Source organism: Mytilus trossulus, chromosome 4 (assembly GCF_036588685.1).
Source record: "Mytilus trossulus isolate FHL-02 chromosome 4, PNRI_Mtr1.1.1.hap1, whole genome shotgun sequence".
NCBI lineage: Eukaryota > Metazoa > Mollusca > Bivalvia > Mytilida > Mytilidae > Mytilus > Mytilus trossulus.
The window spans coordinates 53,956,694-53,963,239 of NC_086376.1; positions in this window are offsets into that span (position 1 = coordinate 53,956,694).

A 6,546-nucleotide genomic window follows, 5' to 3' on the forward strand; every position below is an offset into this window, starting at 1 on the left:
TGAATATTGATATCTTAGTAATTCAAATAGACTAAATTAATAATGAGTGAAATTTAAATTGACTACTTGATTATTTTTTAGTTGTTATTGGCCGGCATTAAAATAACTTTCGGTAGCTTCGAATATTATAAGATCGATATTTTTATCTTTATTGCGTTCACGTTGTAAGTTGTGGTGTACTCTGAATCGGCGATCATTTATATGATTTCAGTGATAATTTGTTCTTATGATAAATCAGGGACAGTCTTTCAAGTGACCAATTTATAGAAAGTCCCTGATTAAATGTGCTCTTATATGAATCACTGTTTTCTTTTTGGGGGATATCATCGGACCCCCCCCCCCCCCCCCCCCCACACACACACACACACACACCGGAATGATGCTTATAAATCCCGCCGCATTCAGAATATGAATGTCCCAAGTCAGGAGTTTGTGCTTTTAAAATGCAGTGCTGTATGACCCTTTGTATCACATTTGCTGTCCGTTTATTGTCATGCCGTTTGTACAAAAACCAGGCTGTTGTGTTACCCACACCTCTAGTACTTTATAGTACAGCCCGAAGAATGCCCTCAAAGTCTCAAATTTCACAACTGATTAGCTTCACAGTTTGAAGTCCTTGTAATTTATATATCACTCTTCCCAATTAACTGACAACAGATGTTACACATAGGTTATCTGATAAGAAAGTCAACATTTTGGCTTTTTTTGTCTTTTCTTGAAGTCAAGAATAAATATTTCTACTACATGTAACATTATCTATGTGTGTTTATTCTTCATAAGATTTTGACAATCAAGTCACTATTTTTTATCAATCATGTTCAATTCAGTTAAAGGAATATAAAATAAAGTTATGATTTCTTTTTATTAACTTTTTCATTTTTTTTAAATGTTGAAAGATTGATAATTATTGTCATTTTGAAGATTAATTTTGATAAGAAATGCATATTCTTTCTAATTTTCACATTTTTCTGATAAATTTGATTTAATGATAAAACAAAATCTCCTTAATAATTTTTTTTATATATAAAATATTCATGAAGCAAAGACAATTAGGGATAAGAACACCCCTCCCCCTTTTTATACGCCTGGTTAAAGTCTTATTGTATATCTTTGTCCGTCTGTGTTTAACATGTCAGACATTAACAATATCTAGTATTTTGAGGAAAAAACTCACAAACTATTTCAGCAATTCTCATGTAACTTTGGCGAATTGTTTATATATCTGTATATATTGTTTATTTAAGCTTCCTTTCGCTTTTTATAAATTTAAGATTTCACATATCCGAGTTATGGGATTTGATTCATGAAAAGGAGTGATTCTCTAGTTTTCAGACAATAACCTTTAAGTGATTTGACATTTTTTTGTTAAACTTTGTTGACTAATTTATATCTATTAAGATAACCCCCCTTTTTCATAAATTTCTGGTATGACATTGTGAAGTTATTTAACTGTATTCTTCAAAACCGTTAGGCGTATCATGCGCTCTAGCTCATGGCGCAGCTGTTTATTATTTTAATGCCCCAGGCCACCTACAATAGGAAAGGGGTTTTATGTTTCTGGTTGTAGCATCCGTTTGTCCATTCGTTCATCCGTCCTAATGTCTGTCCCGCTCAGGTTAAAGTTTTTGGTCAAGGTAGTTTTTTTATGAAGTTGGAATCCAAGAAGTTGGAATCCAATCAAGTTGAAACTTAGTACACATGTTCACTATGATATGATCTTTCTAATTTTAATGCCAAATAAGAATCTTTACCCCAATATCACTGAACATAGAAAATGATAGTGCAAGTGGGGCATCCGTGTACTGTGGACACATTCTTGTTGGGCTTAGTTTTAATTTTCAAAACATCTTCAAGTGCTGTATTTTTTCCCTGTGTTGAAGACTCATTGGTGCCTTCATCGGTTTTCTGCTCTTCTGTCGGGTTGCTGTCTCTTCGACACGTTCCCCATTTCCATTCTCAATTTTATTTCATATTTCAACTTAATTTCTTTTATTTTAAGCATTTGCAAAATCTCACTCATTTCAATTCGATACTATAACAATAAAAGTGGCTTATATACATATTGCCCCTCTATTCAGTGGAAAATAAAAAGGTATGTGCGTCCACTCCACATTTGCACGTGAACAGAATAAGGTAATATTTAGCCTTAAAATGAAGAATATATGGATTGGTCCTGAACCTCAGTGCGCACCACAGAGAGTCAAATCGTTAACAAGCATACCACTGCCACTGCCCAGCTTAAAGCATCTTCCGAACATTTGAAAGTCCCTACCATGTACTGGTTACCGAAATTACACAAAAAACCATTTAAATTCCGTTTCATCTCCGCTTCGAGTAAGTGTTCTACTACTAATCTATCAGTGCTTCTAACCACCTCCCTAACTACTATCAAAGAACTGGTTATTAACTTTTGTAATAAAGCTTATGAAAATAATGGTATTAATTATTTTTGGAGTGTTAAAAACTCTTTAGAGGTTTTAGATAAAATACATGCTTTCAATGGTCCTTACAATTCTGTTGACAGTTATGATTTTTCTACTCTGTACACTACACTTCCACACAATCTTATAAAGACAAAGTTTTTGTATTTGATAAAATGGTCTTTCGAAAAATCTCATTGTAATTTTATTTGCTGTAACTCGTTTAAGGCCTTTTTCTGTAACGAAAAAGGAAAGTATGCTAGATACACTTACTGGAAATGTGAGGATATGATTGAAGCTTTAAACTTTCTGCTTGATAACATTTATGTACGTTTCGGCGATAAAGTGTATCGTCAGGTAGTAGGTATTCCTATGGGCACCAACTGTGCCCCTTTAATAGCAGATTTATTTCTATATTGCTATGAATCTCAGTTTATGACCAAACTCAGTAAAGACCCATCATTGTTACATTTGGTTGATACATTCAAAAATACCTACCGTTATCTCGATGATATTTTTTCGTTGAATAATCCAGAGTTCTTTAAATATACTTCAGAAATTTACCCAAACGAACTTACTTTAACTAAATCTAACATAAACAGCAGCAGTTGTCCTTTTCTAGATTTAGACATTTCAATTTCAAACGGGAAACTTCACACTAAAATTTACGACAAAAGAGACGATTTTTCATTTCCTATTGTTAATTTTCCTTTTTTAGACGGCGATGTGCCTTTGGCTCCATCATACGGTGTTTATATATCGCAACTCGTTCGGTTTGCCCGTGTGTGTTCTGATGTCATAGATTTTAACGAACGTAATCAATGCATCACTGGTAAATTGTTGTGTCAGGGATTTCGATACCATAAATTACTTAAAACTTTTACTAAATTCTTTCATAGATACAAAGATTTGATTAGTAAATTTGGCTATACCTGTAGAAAGCTTATTAAAATTGGTATTTCTCATCCTAAATTTTATGGTAATATTGTACTTAAAGCGAGGAAATCACTATGTGATCCTTGTAAACTCATCGAACCTTTAAACAAACTTATAAGTAAGGGTTATCGTACCAATATTGTAATTAGATCTCTGAATATAGTTCACATTGGCACTAATATTGATTTTGTCATTAGCAAATTAAAACATAACTAAATTTCATTATCTTTTGAGGCGAGATGTATAGGGGACACAGCCACGTTAACTTTTATTTCTATAGAAGTCGCTCTTCACTATACTACTACCTGTCGATACATTTATTTTTGGCATTGCACAAGTCATGTCTTCTTTGACTATTAATGACGTTAAAATACTAAATCCCTGTGATGTGTTTTAGTCGATTTTAGTCTCTGATGCATGATTTTTTACTATTAATTGGTTTTGGCTTTTAACTAGCTGTCAGTAACTGCGAGTACTCTCGAATCGTATTTTCTTGTTAATTCGACCTGTTGATACTGTTTATAATGCTTTTTTGTCATTTTTTATTTATATGGATCTTGGCTGTATACCAGCTTTGATTATTTGTAATATCTTCAATTTTTCACTTATTCTTACAACATTTGTATAAACTTCAAGATTATAAAAAACGGTTTTTTTCTAAAGTGAACATTGATTGGTTAAATATTTCTCAGTGTGTTTGAATTTGTTTGATAGCCTTTTGGTCATGACTGTTTGTCTCTAATATTTAATTAACTGTGCATTTGTATTCAGATATCGCAGATCAAATTTATTCGTTCTTTGTGTAATCATACGTTTTTTGATTGAGTTAAGTCTGCTAATTGATATTTTATCGTATGTTTTTATATGTTGTGATGTTATGCTATTGTTTTAGAAAAAGGGAGAAGGTTTGGGCCCATTAAAACGTTTAATCCCGCTGCAAATGTTTGCACCTGTCCTAAGTCAGGAATCTGATGTACAGTAGTTGTCGTTTGTTTATGTAATATATACGTGTTTCTCGTTTCTCGTTTTGTTTATATAGATTAGACCGTTGGTTTTCCCGTTTGAATGGTTTTACACTAGTAATTTTGGGGCCCTTTATAGCTTGTTGTTCGGTGTGAGCCAAGGCTCCGTGTTGAAGGCCGTACTTTAACCTATAATGGTTTAATTTTTAAATTGTTATTTGGATGGAGAGTTGTCTCATTGGCACTCACACCACATCTTCCTATATCTACTCATTGATTTCAATATAGTTATTTGATAACACAAAATTCCTTAGACGGTTTATTCCCGGTTGTCCCACTTTTTAAAATTTTAGAGTTCTGATTGTCCCACATGAAAAGTTCTGATTGTCCCACATTATTTCATGTAGTAAAATGTTCTTAGATAAACAATGCAACTGTTGTTTGTTTTGCTAAATAAACCAGAATTAATTATTGCCCATTTAATATTAATCTTATGAAAATATAAAAAAAATGTTTTTAAACATTCGATTGATACACTTTTGATTAAAAAAATAATTTCTGATTTATGAAATACATCTTTCAAGGTCTTGCATTAACTTTTTTTCCAGATCAGCCTTTCCAAGAATCACTATTAAAGGTTGTTTTCCAATTTTCCCTTTGTTTTTGCAGTCAACAGGACTCTTCACCAATAATAAAGAAGAGCCAGACTTCCATAAGAAATAAAAAGATGTGGTATGATTGCCAATGAGACAACTCTCCCAAAGAGACCAAATGACACAGAAATTAACAACTATAGGTCACCACAGGGCCTTCAACAATGAGCAAATCCCATACCACATAGCTACAAAAGGCCCCAACATTAATGTAAACCAATTCAAACGAAAAAACTTATGGCATAATTTATGTACAAAATAATGAATGAAAAAACAAATATGTTACACGACAACAAACGACAACCACTGACTTACAGGCTCCTGACTTGGGACATCACCACAACAAAGACACTAAGTACAGATCTGATAGTACTCACAGTACTGACCGCTAGTTCAAAGTCAATAAAAAATAATTAAGAAAAAATATGCATCTTAGACCATACTTGTTTTAATTTTTGAAAAGACTTCATATTATATTAAATGATACGTCAATTGTACCTTCTATGAGCAAAATAAAATATGTAAATACTATTATTTGTTCTATTTTGTTCATATTTTATAAGTTACATTGAATTGTAACCTTTGATCATGTTGATTAACTGCAACACGCTTTAAACACAAATTGAACTCTAAAAAAAACAGTTCCCATTTGTCCCACATTTAAACTTCCCAATTGTCCCACAAACATATTCCCGATTGTCCCACAAAATTTCATTACCTTTTTACCTGTAATTTAAAAAAGTTGGACAATTGGGAAGACACCCCTTAGACTGCTCCGGTCAGGCTTCAGTGATTCCCTTATTAATCAATCAAATTTCTCTCAGAAAAGGGGGGGGGTCTAAATCCGCCTCTGGAGTATCCCCATAAGTGAAACCAAATTCAAACCATTCTAAGTATTACAAGAAAGGAAACATATAGGTTAGGGATACCACCAGATGATGATATGTGACTGTAACTGAAATCAGAGACATGTATACTAACATGTATTTATATGTCTCTGTCGAAATACCTCCTTTAGTATCAGAAACACAGACCAGCTTTTTTTTTAATTTATATTCTAAATATACACACACAATAAATATACTATAAGCTTGCAAGTGGGAATTAAAAAAAATCAAAATAAATGCTAAAAAATGTATTCCATAAAAACTTTTTTAACAAGAAATATTTATCCTTCACTGAGATACCAGCTTCAAATATATGCAAATGAAAAATGGAATTAATTACGAAGGACTATGATAAGATAGACTGGATTGGTCCTGAACCCTATTTATAATGGTATAATATTAAAAAATATCAAATTTGCTAAATTTAAAAAAACATTTATCATTGCATTTCCAAATTAGCTGCAGAAATCCTAAAGATTTTTTTTTTATATTTTATATATTATTCAAATGCATTTTTAAAGTAATTTTTTTCATTCAAAATACCTTGACTGAGAATATTTTTAAGACAAGAATATAAAATGTATTTAGTGCAGAGGATATGAAAATTAAATAATCTTGACCAGCTAACCATCTGTGTTCATTTGATAACACCAGTGGACACCAACTGTGAATGAAGCACTTAACCTAA